Below are 24,326 nucleotides of genomic sequence, written 5' to 3' on the forward strand. Positions count from 1 at the left end.
CGACATTGTGTAAAAGTCATAACCCATTTTTAATAAAGGTGAGTAGTCTCTTCTATATTTAAACAGGGTTACTATTGTCGAGTACCTGCGCGTGAGTCCCTCGGTAATTTTTAATTGACAAAAAAACCGACCCGGCCGATTTTATAAAGGAATTTATTTTTATTACGCGTATTAGTTACTGCTGTAAGTGTGTGCGTGGGCTTGATGTATGATTCAAAATTTAGACGGTTACATTTAAGATCGGATTAGATATCAGTTATTTTATTTTTTTCGTTTCGATTTATCTATTCGAAGCAAGAAAGAGTATTAATGCAAATTACGGTACTGTTTGTAAACTGTTCCTTTATAATCCTTTGTCGTACTTTTCTTTTTGATGGTGACTACGATTGTTCCACACAATAGCCTGTGGCGTCTTCTGTATTTTGAAAGTACGAATATTTGATGCTCTGTCACAATACCGTCTGCATTTGTACGCTAAACGACTACCTACAAAATATTGCACGCTAATCTAGGATGTAACAAGCCATGCATAAGGAAGTAATTGGCGTAAGTAATTCGATGTAGCTTAAGCACTTGTGGCGATGGCTGTACGGCGTTGATCTCGATAGCACAGGTAGACGCGCCCGAACAATACCTGTTCGAAATTCAAACGCAAAAACGCGGTAATGAGCGCACTGTCAAGGGATAATGGCTTTCCATTGTCTATGCGGCCAGCCATGCTTCTGGTGAAAAAAAAAAAACACTTTTGTAGTTAGAACTTTTTTTGTATTGCATCGTAATGGAAGAAAAAAAAGTTAAACGTATTTCGAAATTAACGATTTTAAGTAATTCGATGACGATAAAGATTTAAGCCGTCTGTTAATTTACTATACTTTATCTATAGTTTTGCTGTTTTCTATTTCGATATATATTTTTATTGTTAGTCGTAATACGAGAGCAGAAAGTCACAGCTGGAAATAAAAAATGGCTGCTATATGCTAATATAATCTAAACGTTATCGATGAATGAGCTTCGAACTCTATTTAAATTCGTTCATTCCTTGTTAAATTTAGAGAAATGTTAATTTATATAACACAAAATAAAAGCCATTGGCACATTGTAAAATATATAAATATGTAAATGTTTTTTTTTTTTAATTAAAATTTATATTATTTTTTACAAAGCTGAAGGGAGAGGGTAGTTGGGTTTTATGCAATATTCCCTGTAGAACCTGTCTAGGGAATATTGCATAAAATATTACAAAACGACATATGTACTTCAAATTGAAAAAAAGAAAATGTATTTTTATGTGATATGTCGCCAAATAAGTCACCCGATTGTCATTACTGTCATCGATATTGGTACTTTAAGATATATTAATCAAGCTAAAACCTAAACCCCCTACCAATTAAAAAAATATCTCAAGTCTAAATTCGTTTTAATACGATATTGTACCGACCAGTATACCTAACGAGTTTTATTCCCACTCTTAATTATACCTACCTCCAATACTACACCGGAAGCTACATTGATATAAAACAATTAACTTTTAACTACGTCAATTATAATATTTCTATTAACGAGTATTTTTAATCTGTGTGTCACTTAAGTCGTTGAAAAAATTTATATAAATTTTGGACTCGACGATGGACATAGGCCCTTTTTTTCAAAGTCACCCTTCGAGAGTGAAAAATAATTGTTTTTTTTTTTAAATATAAGCGAGTAAATCCGTATGCACAAATTATACATCTATGAGATATTTCTAATAATAAATACTAAATGCATTCTAATCATGGAATATCAAATTTCTCTTACAAAAATAATCTAATGATATAAATCTAGATAACGTAATATTCTAAAGTTAAATATATAACCTTATGTGTTTGTAGATCGTCGTGCCCGCAATTGTCAATATGTTATCGTCATTTTATGCTAATCACACCGTCTTCGGCCATTAGGCTAGCCAGGGAGATAAATTATACGACGCGCGGGCGCGAATTTAGTATTATTTCTAAACTTTTGTCTCACATAACCGTTATTATAGAGTATGGAAAGTGTGTTACATGTGTAAAGAATTTAGTTTGCGTTTTTTTTATATCGTTGTTTATTATTTATTGAGGCGATGGTACAGTATGGTAACTGCGGCTGTTTATGAGCAATGACTTGAAATATTATTATTTAATTTTTCTCTGGGTCGTAAAGAATTGACTTAATATCATTACGTAGTTTAAAACAAAGTCGCTTATCGCTCTCTGTCCCTATGTATGCTTAAATCTTTAAAATTACGCAACGGATTTTGATGCGGTTTTTTTTTTAATGGATAGAGTATTTCACGAGAAAGGCTTTTGTATGTAATACATGTGTTATATACTAAAACGGTATACGCATACAGCATTGCATCCGTGCGGAGCCGGGGCGGGTCACTAGTATAACTGTCAAAACCATGCTGCCCCGACCCCAAATGAAACTGGGATAAGGGCAGGAGGATGTTATGAGTGAAGTGCCTAAATATCTAAACGTTGGATAAGATTTTGGTAAAGAGACAGATTTCTATCGCAGGTTTTTCGATATTTATAAGAAGGATTTCATCTAATACGTGCTGATTATTGTATGATGTTCTTCTTTATTCGTTCGTTCGTCTTTAAAAAAAACGCAAAATGCATTATTAACATAAATTTAGGTGAAAAATATTTTTGTCTTCAATTGAATTCTTTGGCTTACATCGTGTTTTAGCCATTTGACTATCTTAATTGGTATATAAATAATAGCAGATTGAATTTCTTTGATATTTATTATCTTTTCTGTTCACTAGACAAACTTATTGTGCTATATTATAGAGGTATGTATTTTAAAAATTAAATTCGTAAAAATCCAGAATGGCTTATGTATATTGTTATTTTATTATTTAAACGAGCTACCCCCTTTTTTATAAATGTAAACAATTTTGTGCACGTCTCTCCACACTTGTTACTTTAGTAATCCTAATTTCACACAAAAAATTTCTCAGAACTTTACTTTAAGCACAGTATATTAAAATCATTAATAATGTAAATTTAATGACATAAGCTTTATTAAACATTTTAACTGATCGTATAATTACAACATTAATAAAGCATACACGTAGGCGTCAAGATTAAATATATTTAACGATTCTATTCGGTGAGATTTAATCTACTTATGGATTTTTAGAATTACAAAGAAGCATTACTCAATAAGCACATTTGTACGTAAAAGTCAAGAGATTTTCTACTTTAACGATTATACCTAGCAAAGAGTATTTAATGGACGAGTAATATATTATTTTAAATATAAAGATAATGTAACATTCTTTATTTGAAATCTGGAACGAGACAACGCTGTTCAACCTCATCTGTCAAAACTGCTTAATGTTTCTAAAAAGGTTTTAAGATCCGACCCGACTTGTTATTGTTATTTATATTAAGACTGGCCGAATTGCTGGGACCCTTCGCACTTGGATTTTTAAAAAAATATAACAATTCGATGCGCAATTTGATTCTAATCATGATCGAGTGTAGGTCGATTTTCGAATGTTGTTTAAATTCAGTAATTTCTTGTATTAGTGAGGGTATGGAATGCAGAGGATTGCGCGACTCATGTGTAGGTACACGTTTTTTGTTTGTGTGCGAGAGAGACGGAATTCGAAATAAGGGTCGTTTATTCGTTTGCGAAGTGCACTAATGGGTGTTATAATATAAGGTTGTGTATATCTGTAACGAATGGTCGATTTATATTGTAAAAAATATTCTACATACTTACGTTCGATGCGTCATTGTTAATATTTAATTAAATGTATTATTCTTATATATTCGGTACACACATTTCTCAAGTGGATGAATCATCGAAATTCCCCGGTATATGTGGTTAAGGAAATCTCATTGTAATAAGATTAAGTACTTATTGAGATTCTAATCCTCAACAAATAAAATCTCTTTTGTGTTTTTTTTTTCTGATCACAATTTGTTTTGTTCTACTACATATTTAGTTATCATAGATTTATATTTAGGTGCTTAAAGTTGAAGTAATTGTTACGTAAATGAAATTAAATCAACTAACTACAAACAACAATGAACGGAACAGTATTCCGGTATCCGAAAACTATATCACAAAGTATCAAAGGTCTAAAAAATAATGAGCAGACAAAAGAACACCCGCCAGACGTATAGCGGTTCTCGGAACAATTGTAATTTGCGCTTCAACCGTCTAATCCAGACCGCCGGCTATGTAGCACAATGGGTCACATTGAGACTAGACGTCCTTGAAGATCTGCCATAACCGAAGTGCATGCGATATCGCTTGCAAATTAATAGACACAAAATAATAATTCAATTTAGTAATACTTTTCCAATTACATAATCTAGTGAAGTGGAAAGATTTTGTGTCAAATGCAGACTGGTTCGATTAAAATAATTAAATACTGAGTTTCTTGCCGGTTCTTCTCGGTAGAATCTACTTTTCGAACCGGTGGCTTCACTTAATTGTTAATTGACGATTCAAAAGTGCTTATAAAAGCCCAATTGAATAAAGTTTATTTTGATTTTTATATTGATTTAAAAAAAAAGGTTCTCTATGTCATGAAATCTCAGGATGACGTCATAAATTGATATCATTCGGAACCACGTAATGATATAAAAATCAGTTTTGTGCCTGAAGTTTTGCAGTTAGCCACGATCGTGTCGGATTCCAGTCCCGTTGGATCAGGGGAATGAGGAAAAAGAAAGTGAAGTCATCTCTTTTGAGAATGGCTGTAGAAATCGATCAGGAAAACGTCGGTAAAAATCTCGAAAGATAAAAAATCAATTTATCTTTGAAACGGGTACTTTTAAATTACTTGATAGGTATATTCCTTCTATTGTGAAGTAAGTGAATAAATAAATGAAACTTATGTAAGGTGAAGTTTGCTAATCAATTGTTGATAGTTAATTTTGTAGTGTATTTATACTAGCTGTATGTATTATAGTCCCAATTAATTAATTACGTGTTTCTTTATTGGTTAAGTGTAAGAAATGAATGTAAAAAATAGACTAATGTATGATAAAGTTATAAGGCTCTAAGTATCAGCGTATCAAGAAAAGAACCTTAATTTTCCCGCCAATGTCATTTTTTTCCCTCTTCAATAACCGTAGTGATGATACTTATTAAGAATAAATATTTTTGAGCATAACTTACTTGTAACTATATACTTAATTAATTTTAGTATAACTATATTGACGATGTATATGTATTATATTGCATGTTCCTTAAAAGATTTTCCAGTGTCAGTTGAATGATTACAGGAGAAATATAATGTGGTTTACGGAAGTTAATAGATAAGAGACAATACAATACTTTTAAATTTCGTCGTATTACAAAGGGCTAATACAGTTTTTTCTTTCATAATATCACTTACAATTTATTACATATTAAAATTTATTAATGATTATTACTCATAAGAATTAACATTTTACGCGCCAAAACCAATTTGCACAGATGACAAAAAACAAAACGTTCATTTAATTCAACCAAAAAGTTCGCATCAAAAATATGAAACTTATTTAAATATAATAAGTCGTCAATTATGTATTGTAAATAATTCGCGCTCAACCGTGTAATCCAGATCGCTCGCTCTGTAGTACAATGGGTCACTTTGAGAGCGGTCGTCCTTGACGCGGGATGGCCTGCGTAGCCTATATCTGTTGATGCAAAATGATCTAACTCAGACATTCATATTTTAAGTTCTTTTTTTAATTAGTGTGACCTATTTGCGCGTCCGCCTGATATATAATATATAAAAAAAATATATAAATAAATGTGTTAATTCTGATTATTATTATTTTAGATATATTTCCGCAAAGTATGTTTAGGCTTGACATTAATATTAAGTTGTTTGATTTATATGTATTTATTTATTTATTTAAAAGAGCAGGCTGACAAATAAGCAACCTGATCGCAAATGGCCAACAGCACCTACAGACATTATCATAATCCAAATTTTCCCTAATATTTTATATTTATACCCTTGAGGTCCTGTTAGTACACTGGCTTACGAAAATAAATATGAAAATTTTCTTCCAGTTAATAGCTTTTACGCAAAGCTTTGTGATCGAACATATATATGTTGTAACGTATGTAATTAGTAGTAATAATAATATTTACTGCGTTTTATAACGTATAAAACACGGTAGTGATCAGAGCTCTATATTTTTAATACTAACGAAATACTACAGAATCTATTATAACTTTGAATAGATTAGGTTTTAAGATGATAAAAGAATTATTAAAGTTGCTTAAGAAGTTTCAGACTTTATTGATAACAAATAAATATTTCCTCTTTATATTCCATAGAAACCGTGCATTTCTCTCGGATAAAGAGTATCCTACGTCTTTCTCCCCCAGCCGTATTTATGTGATTGAGTAACAAACAACCATTAATTCAAACAATCACATTTATTATATCAGTAAGATTATGTTCTTTTTTTAAATCGAATCGATTTAGTCCAGACGAAGTCTGCGTCACCAATGCAGTTGAACAGATTCCATTATATTTTCGGCAATACAGTTTTACCCTGATCGATGCTCTACATTTCTATGCCGTATATAGAAGGATTTAGGTCAATTTATAAGAATAGAAATAACCTTTGAAATGCTGCTATTACAAGAATAGCTTGGTAGTATTTTTAGGAAATCAATTTTGGGGATAATCTAGACCTCAATAGTCAGTTTTAGACCTACCTATTGTTTAATTCGCAAAGTTAAAATGTATCACTAGCTCTCATCCCAACCCCACTCGCCCAGTAAGAGCAAAATACAAACAGATAAATAAACTTATTGTAGCATTATATTATTATATATTACGATGAATAAAGTAAATAATTTATTGATTATATTTTATTGGTCCTTAACATTTTTTGTTTAAATCCTCTATTTGTATAGTTTTAGTCGAGTTTTATTTTATGGAGTACAATTTTTTTTTTAAATATTCCATAAGATAATTCATATATAACTTGATGTTTATAATTATTCAAATACATTTGATAAATAATAAATGTACTTTTTTGTTCCTTGGTTATATCTCTTTGCCCAGAGATCGTATCCCGTAACCTCTGCAGTTAGCTGCACTGTACGTTTCGTTAATATTTCTAATTTCGTTTACGATGTAGATTAGATTAAATTAGAGAGTTATTACAAATTTAATTGCAGGGAAGCCTTTATTAACCATTAATATATTTGTTATAAAAGGTGACTGTTATACAGTTAAAAGATTTATTATATTATGCATTTAACTCTTCAGACAAAGTGTCGCAAAGGGAAAAGAATAATCTTATTTAAATCACATAAAAACATGTATACACTTCTATATAATTTGAAAACTATCGGAAGTATCACACCCAAGTTGCTCTGCCAATTACAAGTTAGTGAATAAGAGTAAGTGTCTAAGCGTCCACGTGACGAAAGTTTAATTATATCGTGCCTTACGTTAAGCTATTGTAGAATTAGACCTTTGCCAGATTGGAGTGAATGAAATTAAAAAAAAATTGTATTCAAATAATAATTTAATTGTCTGTCTTATATATATTTTTTAATATTAATGGACTCAGGGCGCTTTTTATTTTGAAACAATTTTAAAGAATTCGAAAATTTAAAGTTCTTATTTGAAATTGGAACGCGTAAAACATAATCCCCGTATAGGCTCTAGGCCTATTACGTATAGTTTTATAGTTTTCCATTCTCTTATACTCTGTGGCACAATTTTAGAAGGTTGTAAACATTTTAATGGGGTAAGTTTTACGATTGACGGCGAGGGCGGGTCGGGGGACAGGGGCTTCAAGTATTTCGAAGGCGTTTTACTCGTTTAATGATCGAAACTTTACTGGTTTTAAATGTAATCGGTATTTCTGATGATACCTTTACAATTATGTTCAAAATAATGACATGTCATATAATTAACTGGAGTGTTAGACGAACGACGCGACGTAAAGTTATTCTCATAGGACTTATTTTTTTTAATTAGATACCAACTATTTAAATAAATATAAATTTTAAATAATACAGTTACTTATAATTATATATAGATCCCGTTTTAAAATATATCATTAAATATTATTTTGATTTTATTTTTTTTAAACTGAAAGGTATCAATTCTTTCTTTAAGAAATGTTCAATTATTATTTGAAAATCAATAGTAATATTTATTAAACAAAATGAAATTGATATCGTTTGAAGTGGATATTGTCAGTTATTTCACAGATTCTACTTAAAGCACAGAATATAAATATTTATAATAGACCCATAAATTTTATCAATAGTCGTTTAACGAACTCTAAGACAAAGGAATAATTTATCGTACAATGATGTATGTAAAGCTACTACAATCAGGCGGCGCGCAAAAAATGATTTATCAACATAGTGTGCACCTGCCTTTGCGCTTCGACATGTGCCGATTTTATTAGTCCTCGTTAATAACGCTTGCACACATGCGGTCCGATTTTTGTGCAAATAACACGAACTCATTTTTCTAGGGTTCCGTAGAAGATATTTTTATAACCGCCTGTCTGAACAATCAATAGGTCGGTCAATCAATCTCTACATAATTAATCGATATTAGTTATTGTTGAAATATTATGTAAATACATTTGTTGTTGTTATATTAACAAAATTTTTTTTTACCATTGAAAATAGCTTGGTAGACAATCTGATGGTAAGTATCATTATATCGGAATAACAGTACGATTCTGAAAGAAATCACTTCGTATCTCACTCGTGGAATATTGATAACTAACTCATAATGATACGTCATTTTATACGTGACATTAGACAATCATATTTTGCGGTGAGATTCGAGTTTCTTGTTACAGAATACCCTCACTGAGCCGAAGCTACAAATAACGTATCTTCGATAAGTAACAAAAGCAGAACGTGTATCCTTAACATCTTCGGTGCCACCTTTATTATCTCATTATATGTAATAAAACGATCTGATAATCAAATTATATCGTGAAATTCAACGCAATAAAATAATCTATACTATTATCGAAGATATCTTTTGATTAGACGTCTTCTTATGTCCAGTAATAATTAAAATATAACTTGGTACATTTTTTTAAATCATAATTAAGGAGGTAATATGTTTTAATCTCAATTATGACGGATAGAGTCGGGGGAGATATACATATATACATATGGAAACCTTATCCATAGTCTCAATTATATAATTGCAATGTTTTATATATTTAACTATGTTTATGTTCATTTTAATATATATTTTTTTCAGAAAGAGGATTTTTAATGGCAATTTACTAAATTTGCTAAAAAATGCTGGCCGGTTAAAGAAATTGAAAGGTTAAAGACTCTTAAACATAAACTTAAAAGAGGTTTCATCATTTTGGCGCCAAATGTGAGTGACTTGCAGTTTACAATGAAATAAAATTAAAACCTGTCATAGGTTTAGAAATTCCTACGAAAATTTTCAATAAAGTCAAGTTTTAAAAAAATAACTGAATGCCATTGAAATGTCTTAAAATAGAGATTAAATTTTTTTGTATGTACGAAAATATAGTTTTAAAAGAATTACACTTAAAAATAGAAATAGTCCCCAGATAATTAATTTGATTTTTTTTCACAAAAAATATCTCTTTAAAAACGATCAAGTAAATGAAACACATTGAAATCTCTGAAAAACAATGCTCCGCGCCGTTTCCGGCGGCACAGTTTCATACTGAAAGCGTCGGATACGAGAATCTGGGTCGACGTCGAGCCTTGCCATTAACACCTGGATTTAAAAAATAATTGCATTTCGAAATTCGAAATTCAAAAAATCACTATTAATTATATTCTCTCGTATAAATAAACAAATGGTATTTTATTGATTATATAGACTCAATATGTTACTATTCCTTCGCAGTAAACTTTTTTATCTTGTAGAGTTAATAAAAGTTGTGAAGTAAATCAAAGCTGGGCTTTAAAATATTTGAGTTACAAAAATAGTTTTTTTTTAAAAGTAGGATATTATGTTTTCGGGAAAGATGGGATATATTAGGGATGATTAGCGTTTTTGGATATTAGAAATTCATAAGAATTTATATATCAGTATAAAGAATGAAATATTAATCCAGATATCCTTATTTATGTTACATTAAAATTAATAATGCAGACTTTACACATGACATTCATTAAACACATGATGCACTGTATTAAGTATTTATGTAATTACTGTTAGTGATATTCGTATGATAGTTATTGTAAAAAATTAACAGTAAATAGGTAATTTTGATACCTGAAATTTAAGCAAAACTCGTGGATACCAATCCGAGCACGTGTCACTGAGTTTTCTCGGAGTCGTGCTTGACACTGAAGGAAACCATCGCAATGGAACCTACTTTATAAGTCGTTTAAAAGTCTGCTTAATATAAATCAACAACTAGATAGGAGAGGTGTAGTACAACAGTAATAGTACATTTACTTTAAACATTTCAATACTATACCTTAACGAAAGAGGTGAAAAGTATGTTTGAGTAAGCATATGGATATAAATCCGACTATAATAAATAAACTTACTAATCTTTCAAGTACTAATTTCTCAATCATGAAATATTTTTTCCAGTTGTCAGGGGTACATAAAAGTTCATATACATATTTGAAATATTTTGTTTGTTTAGTAATGACTTAATATTTATAAACTATTTCATACATTGTCTTTTTTTCTATAGGCAACCTATTCTATAGTTAGTGCTGTCGCGAAATCCGATTGTCGATACCAACGCGACCTTGATTGTTACCGTGAATCGGAATGTACGTCAAAACGCGTGCAATTGAAACCTTCCACGGAATTATTATCGTATCGAATGTGATCTTTGAAGATAATCGTTTTTTTTATGTAAGTTGATTATCGATAACTATGGTCATGCGGATGAATTATTTGTGGTTTTTTCGTTTAGTGATCTATGATACATTGTCGGTTCTCGGTACGTTTGTGAACTGTACGAGTGATATGTGGATAAATTGATTGTTTATTTAATTCATTTTCATAGTAAAAAGAATCCATTTTTTTGTGTAAGAGTGCATAATAATTTTGTTTTTCACAGGTTTAATAAAAAGTACATCTTAAGGTTCTGTAATTCAACATTTCTTTTAATGACAGTAAAATTGTCTCAATTGACTTTGTGGGATTCTATTGCAAAAAATTTAACTCCTACAATGAAAAACGACCGTATCGATAAAATAATCGATAAAGGTACACGCTTGTTAGGAGAAAAATTTATAAATATTGTTTTTAATGAAAATATATGCCCGTTGTTTAATATCATCTGTCTTTCTTATTTTCAATATATCGTCGAAATTCGAAGTAGGCAAGTAAAAGTCGAAAACATCGATGCGGTTTCTAGTACCGTGACGTCACTATAATGTAAGCCATTTCAGCAATGGCGTGTCCGTGCAAACGAATCCAAGGAACGGGGTTGAGGCGCGGGGGACGCGGGCGTGCCCTTCGCCGGGTCACCTTGCGCAGGTACATGCGCGTGCGTCTATTGTGCAACCTGACACTCAATATAAACCCATAACAACACCACCATCACTCACCCTACCGCCTTGACTTTAAGGATCATTTTATAAACGAATGCCGATACCATACGTTATTCTAACGAGTTTGAATTTTTTGAGAACCAATTGCATTTTATAGTTGAGCGTGACAGGATAATTTAAGAAGGGAAGAGTCGACTTTTTGCCGTTCCCAAACTGTCTTGCTCGTACGATTCGTTTTTTGTCGGCGTGTTTTTTGCGATGCTTCGTATTGCGAGTAATTATCACTGACGTTTAATAGTAATAAAAGCAATTGTTTATAATGTTAAATATTCGTTCCTAGTAGATAATTGCGATCGGCACTTTTTTGTCCGTCGGCGTGTAATGGATCTTTTTGTTAGTTTGTACGCGCTGATTATTCACATGTAGTGTGTAATTATACGTTCGAATAATCTTCCGCTCTGTCGATCGTAAAATATTCTCATAACTATAAAGTACAGGTTGCGAGGCTTTTTGTTTTGTTATTTATAGTTTTTGTACAAACTGTTTTAGACATTGATAATTAACAAAAAAAAACATTAAATGCTATTATGATTATATTTTGCTTAAGTACTTATATCAATATTTACACTAAAGCTTATATAAGCTGTTAATATAATCACTAAATCATTTAAAAGGTTTGCAAATGAAAAAAGCTGAATGTGTTATTAATGGTGACTGCCTTGTTTGTCTAGTGGCTATTTATAAGGCAGATCTCGAAGTCCTGGGATTACATATCGACTTATTAAAGAGTTATAAAGTTTATCTATAGAGAAAATCTCATTAACAGTCCGCTGTCTGTAAATTATGTCTTTCAACATCAGTTTATCGGAATACACGTAAAGCTATTGATCCAGCGCCTGGACTTTTTCCTTTCTTTTCGGATGTGAAGTCAAATCGGATATGAGAGTAAGGGATCAGACAATGCACTGTGAATTTACACACACATCTATGCACTATATATTGTGATTAATAGAATAAAACTGTATGAAATGAAGTGATATTTTATAATGATAATATTTTAATTCGATGTTTGAAAATCTGTGAACGAGCAACGGTTAATTTATTTTAGGTTATTACTTATAGGTTGTACGTGCTTAAGCACTTGTAAGTGAAAGGAAATTGCTTCTCGAACTAAATGCCTACGTGCGAACTGTACATGATATTGCTCACAATTTTCCTCATATGACCAATACATTATTGAGCAACCATAATACTAACGAAAGTATAAGAAAAAAATACAATTTATAAATAAACAATTTCTATTCGATTTCAATATCGATATTTTTTTATTTCAAGGCCAACTCTAACGATATCAACTATGTATCGATATTTTTAATTAGTTCTCTGTTTAAAAACGGAAATGTTATCTCTCCGTGCCAATCTCAAATATTTTGTTTCTTGGTGTAGTAAAATAGACAAAAGAAAAATAAATAAACGAAACAATTTTAGTTAGCTCTAGGGCTGTATTACGACCCTTGCTTTGCTTACATTAGTACTTTCAAGGACGTTTTGTAATTTAATTAAAAATAATTATAACAAGACAAAAACCAAAATCGATATGAATAAGAAGTAAAAGGGTACGTCACATTTTTATTTATAATTTCTTTTTCTTTCAAAAATCAATTAAAGCAGGACAGTTGTCTTTTGTTTCACAGGAGTCCTCGCCCACCTTGACGCTTATATCGTCTAAGGTAAGTCAACCAAAATTAATCGCGATAACCATTAACACATCGCCAATTTGAATTATCGATTATAATAATTAGAATCGAATTGGAATCGATCGACTTTTTTATTTCAAGAGTTCTTTATTTAAATCGATTCTCGTTATAAAATGTTTAATCAATTGATATAGAATATATTATTTATTTTTAACTTCGATGATGATTATAGTGAAGAAGAAGTAATGTTATTATCATATAAACGAAATTTACCGCTTACTCCTGTGAAACAAATGAATGTAGGTAATGAATTTAACTGCTATATTAATTTTTAAACAATTAAAGTAATTTAAATGTGAACTTTTGCTATTTTTTTTATGAAATATACGAGTATATATATATGTATGTTATTTATTGCCAGTTTGGTTATATTTTTTACATTTCGCCTTATTTTGTGTGTTCTTTGAACTATGTGACTCGTCAGCTTAAATTAGCAGTATATTGCTAAAAGTATGAAATTATACGTAATTATACAAGTCCTATATAAAACCTGCGAAAAGCTACAGCGATGCTTATTGCTTGTTATGTTACAGCTACACTTGTTAACATCCTACTTGGCAATGGCGTAGATGTGGCCGTAGCTTTCTGATGTCGCTTGCTCGCTTTCGCTTTGCTGTTCGATCTTTGAGTTTGTTAACATTAATATAATTAGTTAATGTGATAAAGATAATATCAAGATTAATTAAGAGTAATGATAATGGTACACACACGACACAATGATAAAATGAAGGCTATCTACGTTAACGTCGCGTCTATGTTGAGGAATTTTCAAAGAATTAATTTAACACAATATCCATATACTCAAAATGCTTTTTTTATTATAGTCATTTGTTATAAATTACAAACGAATTATTTGTGTATTTATAAATGAAATGCTTGCATTTTTGTCTTATCCTATAAACTGACTAAACACAGTATAGATATGACTATCTCGTTGGTCTAGTAGTTAGATATATAGCAGCAAAACCCAAGGTACAGGGTTCAAACCCAATTCACACAAAAGTTTTTGTGTTTGTCTATTGAATAAATTAAAAAGCCTGGCATTTGGAAGTGTTACACTCCCATGCCTCGAAAGGCACGTAAAGTCCTGCGCCTGTATTCTTTCCGGTCGTATTTATTTTATTTTTTATTTATTTTATTTTATGGAATAGGTTAGCGGACGAGCATATGAGCCACCTGATGGTAAGTGGTCACCATCAGCCATAGACAATGATGCTGTAAGAAATATTAACAATTCCTTACATCGTCACTGCGCCCCAACCTTGGGAACTAAGATGTTATTTCCCTTGTGCCTGTACTTACACTGGCTCACTCACCCTTCAAACCGGAACACAACAATTCTGCGAATTGTTGTTTAGTGGTAGAATATCTGATGAGTGGGTGGTACCTACCCAGGCGGGCTATGAGAGCGAGAGAATAGACATTGCACTAGTGTTTACGCACTACACTACACATGCTTCTGTACTTGTACTTCTGTACTATAATATGTATAATATATCCTGCTTAGTTGATTTATTTTTCTTGGGATTGACCGCCTTGAAATTGGTAAGGACGATATCATACACAGTATACAGGTTAGGCGTGTGATATCACGTCAAACACGCTAAGAAATAACTTTGCAGCAATGTTATATTAATAAATAATCATAAACTTTGGCTAATAATTTCCAACATCGTGATATTCAAGTGCATCAAAACAATTTCCCTAGCCAAGCTATTTTAAGCTAACATTTTGTAAATTTTTTCTTAATTCTAAAGATAAAAGTACAAAATTAGAAAAACCATAGCGCAATGATCTAATTAATAAACTCGTATTAAGGATTCTAGGTTGTTCGATATTATTACTTTGTACAGTTAGTCCATACAAACTCCAACAGAATATAGCAACGATATCGTAACGATATTTTAAAGTATTTTTTGCAGTATAGTATTATTCATATCGATTTTTATTTACATAAAACCAATCATTTGGAAATTCTACCTGTCTTGTATTTCTGTTTGAAATGTTAGAGAGCCAGTACATATGAGACGTAATTTATTAGCAAGGAAGGTTTCGTTAATATTTCTTAATTATTGAAAGTTCGAAAACTGTTCTATTTCGTATTCACTGTTAACGTAACAATACATAAGTCTTCTTAACTGGCAATACCTATAAAACATTTAGCTTTAATATAATATAATGATGAATATATTTAATTAATACGATACTCAATAGTGTACCGTGTTAAGCATTAAAAACATTAAAAATAAAACATTTATCGTAATAACATTTCTATAGATTTATTGTTATTAAGACAAGATCGTGTAAACGGACCCCGGCCGTCAACAGATTATTTGATTGGGTCAATTTATTTTAATTAAAACTGGTCGGCATATGCCTCACGTGTGGAGGCTGCGGAATTATCGTGGGTGGTGTCTTATGACTTTTCTCCTGTGATATATTAGCCGGGGACTTAATTAGACGTAAAATAATTAATGAAATTACTTTATGACTAGAAACTGTATTTGTGTGAACCTGTTTCGGTCATTTGATGTTTTTTAGAGAATTTAGGGCTTTATTAATGCGTTCGAAATATATTAGAATGATTGTATTTTAATGTTCTACATGGTCGGTGACGTTTATTGGTTTTAATTGTAGTTAACCTTTTTAATAGATCTAGTATCATTTATAATTATTCAATGTTTATGAGAAAAGAAATAAAGGTGCGGCCACATCTTGTATTGTGGAACGCTAGTACCGCCCCAACGTATTTTTTATAAGCTTTTTCTAAAGTTTGCACTAAATCTTTTCACTAAATATTTTGTAATTGTGTTATAAGTTATAGCGTATTTTACTTGAAAATTCTTTTTCAAATTATATATTAAGTCGGAATTAAAAATAAGTCTCGTAAAACTATTAATTTTCACATACTTATTATTAATAAATCAGGGACTAGGTACATTTGCCCTGTTCTCGTGACACAATATTATTCTCATAACGCCTTATAACGCCCAGCTGTAACGAATACAATCAAACTAAACTTATTAATTTACTCGATTCTATTGTCAGCAAAATTTCAGCTGAAGTAGTTGGTCACTGTTTCAAAATTAAGTTGCAAAATTGTATTCACACAATATTTAGTATATGTTGATGTCCCATTTAGGGAAGACGTACAAAAATTCAATTACAATTATTTAATTGTGTACCATTATTAGTAACAACGCATGCTATATAATTATAAATCTGACTTCGAATTGCCTTAAATTAACTTCTTATATATGCTTAAGTACTAATTACCATATATACAAAGGATACAATTATAAAACTGTAATTTTAAGTTGTTTTTAACACACAAATACATTTATCATAAAATACTTAATAACAGTGTCATATAAAAAATAAATAGATGTAAATTACTTTTGACCTCTTGTTTTATTACGAGTTTGAGATTATGTCTGACCCAAACAAGTATCGACTTCACGAGATCCAAGAAATTAAGCGAAATCTAACGGTTGTAAGCAGTAACGTCACATAAAAAACCGAATTCCAGAAATATGAATACCATTAAGCGTTATAGACAAATAATTTATTTAACGACTCAGAGGCCGTGAGACTTACTCATTACGATCTGAGTAATTCGACATCCGGCAATTGTGGGATGCAACCAAGTTCTTAATCTCGTTTCATAAGATTTTTCGGAATTGTAAGTATTAGTCATCATCGTACTTCTGGTACATAACAAACTGGAGTTAGTATTCTTTGATTTTTTGATGCATGCATTTCAATGTATATATGTATGATTATTAAATTATTGATTCATGAAATATATTTTTCAATATGATTCATAAATACAAATCAATTTTAAAAATAATATATGATAAAAAGTATGGAGCTACAAGTTGTTGATTTTCAGGCAGGATGTTTTATATAAATTCAATTATATTTAACTCATATATAAAATAGAACTACTAAATATCTAGCCGGTTCTATACAGAACAGAGAATGCTTTAATCCGAAAACGTTGCTCTTAACCGAAGACTTCGGATTCAAATCTGGGCACGATTGAGTTTTCGTATACTTAAAATTTATAAATAAATCAGTTCGCTTTCGTTCATCAGGCTGATGATTAGAGTATCGGTTTAGTTGTACTAATTAGTTGCTTGACGATACAAGTTTCGAATACAATAAAGATGGCGTAGCAACATTATGATTATTGATTTCAGTTGTCTCCTAATAATCATAGTTAGCCATCCTAGTTTCGTATGAGATTAAGCTAGCTAACGCTCATTGAAATAAAACTAGTTTAAACGGATTTAAATCGCGTATATTAATTATTTTTATCATCCCGACGTTTCGAGCACTTTACAGCGTTCGTGGTCACGGGTAGACGGTAGGTAGCGCTAATTGTTTTTGCAAAACACTGAGACTTAATATAGTTATATTTTCGATATCTCACTTAGTCCTTACGCATTGATATACATTTGAGTGTATAATACTAATAAAGATAATGAGTCAGGAGGCGACGGTGCGCACCGGATGCGTTGAAACTCGCGCATGTCGTTGTCGCAACTTAGGAAGATTTAGAGAGGGCATTTGTAGTTAAGATGCGTACTCCAAATATTTTAGACTTTTATTGATTAATATAATGTTATTAATCAATATTATTAAACAAAATTAATGTTATTAAACAATTAAAATGTGTAATAATCGCGAAAATTTAAGACAACATTATGTTATTAACTGTTGATAGTCCATATTTATATAAGATTTTAGGTTACGACACACATTTTCTCCTTTCCGACACGGAAGTAGCTTTATTAATTCAATATTTTAACATAACGACTCAAAAGTACTTGTATGAGCCTACTTGAGTATAGAATATTTTGATTACATTTGAATAAATAAATAAAATTTCTTAATTAAATAAGGTATGACAGTGAAAGCTATCTCTAATAATAACTTTTCTTCGATATGCGCGGTCTATAAATCATTAGGTCTGTAACCACTAAACCAAATCACACAACAAAGTACCAAAGAAGTGTCTCCGACACTAGAAATAGCCGGTGCACTATCTCGGTGTGGAGGGGGCACGCTTCCGTCGCTAGCACGTGGCATGCGTTTTTTTTTTTGTTACCATTACTAAATTTGTATTCGTATTAGATGACTTTTAAGAGCTGCTATTTGCAGTTTTCATCTTGAAATTCTGGGACATAATAAAAAAGAAACTATATCGTTTGCAATTATTACTATCCGTTTTTTTGAGTTTCTAAAAGGATGCAGTCTAATGATATTACGTGGTTTGTATTTCTTTTTAGGTAACACGTAGTACAAGCTCTAACAAGGGAGGAACCACCTCCTCATCAGAAAGCCTACCACCAAATAATAATACTTAGTATTGTTGTGTTCATCATTGACCCAGGTTACAGACACGAGAGATGTAACATAGTTACCAAAGAAGGTGGTAAATTGACGGTGGTTTATTTCTGACAGTGAATATGATAATAAGTGGGCATTTGTCAGTAAATCAACCCATTTAAAAAAATCATAAAAGTTTGTAATATTAAAACTAGCTAAGTCATTAAATCTATTTCATTAAATTCATCCCGTCATATCCGCGTGTTCGTGTATTAATTAAAACGATAAACTCCAGCGTTTTATGATTGTTAGAAGCATAGTTCTACATTTTATAGTCTGTGCTCGCTGAAAAACTATGAAAACACATTTCCGTTTGCAAGATCGGTATTTCAAACTGAAGTTTAGATTACTTGAGGAAAGTTCATTTTAAAAGCTTAAGACTTATGTATTGATTTGGTTTGCGTCGAAATATATCAACATCCTGTCAAAACAGTCTTCAGTTTGAATATATATTACAAAGAGCTCATCTTAATTTTGCTGTTTAATATTCTTTCAAAATATTTTACACGGTAGGGTTATACGTCTTGTCAATAATCTTTGCCGGATTTTATGAAAGCTATCTATTGCATTATTTGTTTACATGTGTTGTAAAGGAATGTGACGCACACATGCGTATCGTATGACGATCGTCGTATCAAATACCTTATCAATAAATTATTATTCCTCAGTACGAGATTAAGCAACGGTACCGCTATAATATCTTTATGAATTCGAGAAACAGTCCGGTAAGTAAGCGGGCATATTTCACTGCGATGTGGCAATACCGTCACAACGAAAATAATACTAAACGAGTGTGGGTGGCTGCACTCGATTGCAAGAAATACCGAAGGCATTCCTTGGATGAGGCATCTTGAGCAGACATTATGTCATCGACCCTTATCACAAAATTGATTTATCTATACGGATATTGTAAACGTGAAAGCAACTTTGTGTGTCTGAAAGAGCGACAGCACTCTTTCACTGCTAAATTAGCGAACCGAATTTTATGAAATTGGTATGTAGCAAACTTGATCTCCGAGAAAGGACATAGGCTACGTTGTTTGCCCAACACGTGCCAACCAACCCCTAAGAAGCCGTGGGAAGCAACTAGTATAATAATATTACATTTTCAAGGAAGTCGAAAAAAATGTATCGATTTATATTTAACAATCGTTAATATAGTTCCGAATGGATCGAATTAATTATGCTCTACTACAAGTTAGTATTTATTAGTTTAATACATAAGCCATGACATTGAAATGTATTAACGCTAATTCATACTTACAAATTTATGAAGTATAAAAACAGTAAACGCCTTAGTTTAACCAACTATTATATTACGACACGCAAAAAAGGCTGTTGGTAAATCGAGATCTATAATTATATATCGCTATAAATTGAATTATGAAATTTTTTGGTCAGCAAAATAAGATAAATATACTGTATAATTTTAATTGTATTATATGCGATTAACATCAGAGTATACAAAATGGTACATAATAAATGCCGCATCCATGGAACAGTGTCGCCCTATCTCTTCGTAGCTGAATGCGATTTATATGTCTCAGTAAGTTTATCTTGGTTCTAAGATTATTCACGAGTCCGTTGAACGATATATTTACTCTTTTTACTTTTACCATTCCTTTTCACTCCAATAAAAGGTTCGGGTCATATTGCTTTGATTCGTATTTTTAGCGGAGCGCCCGTGTGCCCGCGGGTTAGGACCGGCGTTAACGCGACTGGGGACGCTTCACGACACTAAGACGCGGAGAGCTTACTTATGTTACCGTCAAATTAAATAAATAGTCCGCTTTTAATAAATGACGTAAGTTTGGAATTCTAGACGCGTTTCGCGTTGCTGGAGCAACGCTACATACTCCTGTCACTGGCTGACTACCACCAAATACTCCAGTATTTGGTGGTAGTCAGAGTACTAGATAAATAGATAGATATATTATTTTGTATCTATTTTTAAAACATAATATTTTTTTTTTATGTTATGTGTATCCTTGAGAGAAATTTCATACGGCATAGTCAAAAATGAAAAATAAGATAGACTTATCACAAAATTAAGCAAAAATTAGATATCTCAAAAAATAAGAAGATATACATATTATAAACATACATATATTATAATATAAAATAGGATAATGATGTAGTTGTTAGTATACATAGAGTGCAGTTCATCATTTTTTGTAAATCTTAAAGCTAAAGAATAATGATAACTGCCCGTAAACACCATTCTTCACATCGCCGAAACACCAACACTGGAAACTAAGATGTGACCCTTGTGCCTGTGACGTTACATTGGCTCACTCAGCCTTCGAACCGACACTTAACAATACTTAGTATTATTATTATTACTTTTTAATATGACGTTAAAATATCTGATGACTAGCCCTACCACCAAGTTGCAAAGTGCACAAACAATTTGAAAGGATCATTCGTACTTACCGTGCTCAAACCTTCAAGTTAAGGTTAAGAAATGAAATCAATCTTAACTTACAACATTGTTTGATCGCAAACAACAAATAGCGTGCTGTGAGCGAAATAAATAAAATATAAATGTAACCGACGCGTTGGCGTTACATTGTTTATGGTAAAAGCTCTCGAGATCACGCGACGCCCAAAAGCTCGCACGATGGTATAAGTATCCATCGAAATTATACGTTTATTACAATTATATTGGTAAAAACAAAACGTATATAAATTAAAAAAGGACGTACAATACAATAAATAGTAATAAATAAAACTAACCCATAGACTAATGTAATACTTATGATGTAGATAAGGGGTTTATTAAGTGTCGTGTGTTGAAGCAAGTTATACTTGTTAGCAGGCTTTTGCGCAAATCTACCTAAGTGGATACCAGCCACTCATCGAGTATTTTATACCCAAACAGGAGTACTCAGTATTCGTTTTGGTTTGAAGGGTAAGTGAGTATGTAACTATAGATACAAGGGACACAACATCTTATTTCTCAAAGTTGGTAGCGCACTGGCGGTGGAAGAATATTTCTTACAGTACCATTGTCGGTGGTGAACACTTACCATCTAGGTGGCCCATATCTCTCTCTAGGTAATATATAAAAACAGCGAACTCATTATTAATTGTGCTGTAAGAAGTATTATCCACTTGAGTTAACTAAGAGCCAGCTCACAGTCAGATCACCTTCCTATCCGGATAATTCGTCAGAGATAGCGATGGCTTCCTAGTCAATTTGTTTTGACCTTAAATGTCAAGGTCTTATAGGGCTAGAGAAGAACGTAAAAACCTCATATGAACCAATTCTAATTCTGATTTCTGTCACGTGACGGCGCTTTTTCAGTAACATACATTTGGCAGTAAACGTCAACGCTACGGATTTAAAAAAAGAAGCACACACTGGGCACAAAAATTAATTCCTAAAAGTCTCTCATGATAAAAAATAAAATTATATTTATATACATGACTGCATTTCTATAAAGGGTTTAGGTATATAATACGGCTTATAATCATATTTCGGGAAGCAACCCTTCGTTTCCGAGTGACATCACAATCATGATAATGGTTAACTGTTGGTATAGTTTGTTTTCATGTTTTATTCGTTCATCTATGAATGATTACTGAGGTCAGTTGGTAATCGCTACCCATATAATTTACGGTAATAGGCCTGTACGAGCCCCCCAAGATACGCTTCATTTGCTGATCAATTATTCAAACGCCAAACATCAATACTTGCTGCGTTTCTTTTGAAAGTTGTGAGTGAAACAATCAAAAATTATAAAATATATTTATTTTAGGCAGGCGTAAGGCCAATTTAGCCCATGGTGCTCATGATGGTAAGTGGTCACCGCTGCATATACATTGACTCCGTAAGAAATTTTAAGTATAACTTATATCGCCAATGCGCCAGCAACCTCGGAAATTGAGATGTTATTTAGCTAGCCATAGTACAACCAACGTATTATATGAGTGTTCCTACATGGCCTTAGAATATTTGATAAATGAGTGAGTGAGTGAGTGAGTACCTACTGATACGGACTGGCACGAAGTCCTACAACCAAGCAAACTTAAAATACTCTTAATTCGAGTACGCATTTAAAATATTTTTTAAACAATATAATAATATTCAGTGAAACGAAAGTCCACCACTAGTTCCAAAAGTAGATTCTACAAGAAAATCAACTGTTACTCTATTCTCCCTATTTATAGGCTTAAATAATATAACAATTACTTACTAATACGTCACACTGACAACATAAGGTCTATTAAATTGCAAATATTGACTATACATAAATATAAATAGATAACAGTACGTTTTACATTAACATATTTTCAGTTGAAGTCCAGAGTCTAGAAGTCTTGGTACGGTACCACACCCGTGATTCGAAAGCGCGTAGAGCTGATCAGCTGATCTCCTATCTTAACTTTTTTCTTTTACGGATTTTCGGTTGGACTGTATGAAAGTGAGGGACTACAAAGATTATGAATATTATAAAATATTATAAAATTTCCTCCGCAGTTTACTTTAGAAGACCACTGCCGGTGAAATTGGTCAATAAGATGTCATAGGCAATGTCACAGAGGCTGGGGCAGTTAGAGGAGCGACTTTCAATTACAAATATAAACAGCAGGGTTATTAGGGTAACAACATAGTTATTGTTGCTGTCAAATGTATGTTGCGGATTGATAAATTTTGCAGTCGATAGATCAGTATTATGAAGTATACTACTGCATAAGTCCAGTATACTATTTTTTTTTTATTTGATTTGATATCAAAACCGTAACCGTATAGCACCACAGTACTAAGTGTAATGGATGAGAAATCATTAATAACCAAGATTTATTTCTAATTGCTGTATTATTTAAGAAATGTAATAGCAACAAGTAGCTATTTGCTTTCGTCTTCGGTTAGGTTAATATCCTATCCTTCCTTGCTTCATGCCAAAATTTATCAAATTCGGTTTAGTGTTTAAACTGTGAAAGCGTAAGACACAGACCAAAATCAAAATCAAAATAAACTTTATTCAAGTATGCTTTCATAAGCACTTTTGAATCGTCATTTTACAATTAAGTGAAGCTACCACCGGTTCGGAAAGTAGATTCTACCGAGAAGAACCGGCAAGAAACTCAGTAGTTACTCTTTTTTAACATTTAAAATATACATATCATTTTAATTAAATACAATTATTTAAATTAATGTATGCTGCTTGGAAGTCAACAGGTATTAACAGGTAGGACCGAAAGAGATAATCTTGCATTTATAATATTAGTATAAATAAGTCAAACAATATTATCATTAACAAAAATAACAAAACAATGAAATTACATAAACCAAATTATTGTTTCCTTTAGATGTTTACCAGTACACCATACGATTCGAATTTGAATCTACAAAAGAAACATTTGAAACGAGGCAATTGAAAACTGAGCTATTGGAAAGCGATACACAACTGCATATCAAGACTGAATTGAATCCTTAGTTAATATTATGGTTGGGATTACACGCGCGCCGCCCAACGTGTTATTTTCGCCCTGTAATCTGCCGCCCTCGCGCTGAATCACGTCTTATAGACAAACTATTTTCAGAAACCTATTTCCACTTGTTTTAATTGTCTCCATTACATACCTTATATATTTTTTCACGTGCTTATTTTGTGTTTATAATTCCTCACGTGTTACCGGTGAAGGAAAACACCATGAGGAAACTGGCTTGTGTCT

At 31.8% G+C, this 24,326-nt stretch overlaps 1 protein-coding gene across 3 annotated transcripts in view; it reads left to right on the forward strand.

Moving 5' to 3' along the window:
* Positions 1-24,326, forward strand: part of LOC124531050 (voltage-dependent L-type calcium channel subunit beta-2) — a 157,623-nt gene that overhangs the window by 87,893 nt on the left and 45,404 nt on the right. Inside the window, exon 1 of one of the 3 annotated variants that reach the window (XM_047105488.1) lies at positions 13,193-13,223. The exons of the other annotated variants lie outside the window; for them this stretch is intronic. The gene's annotated coding sequence lies outside the window, so the exon portion shown is untranslated. Of the gene's footprint in view, positions 1-13,192; positions 13,224-24,326 lie in introns of those variants that run through there. 3 annotated transcript variants of the gene reach the window in all.

Source organism: Vanessa cardui, chromosome 7, assembly GCF_905220365.1.
Source record: "Vanessa cardui chromosome 7, ilVanCard2.1, whole genome shotgun sequence".
NCBI lineage: Eukaryota > Metazoa > Arthropoda > Insecta > Lepidoptera > Nymphalidae > Vanessa > Vanessa cardui.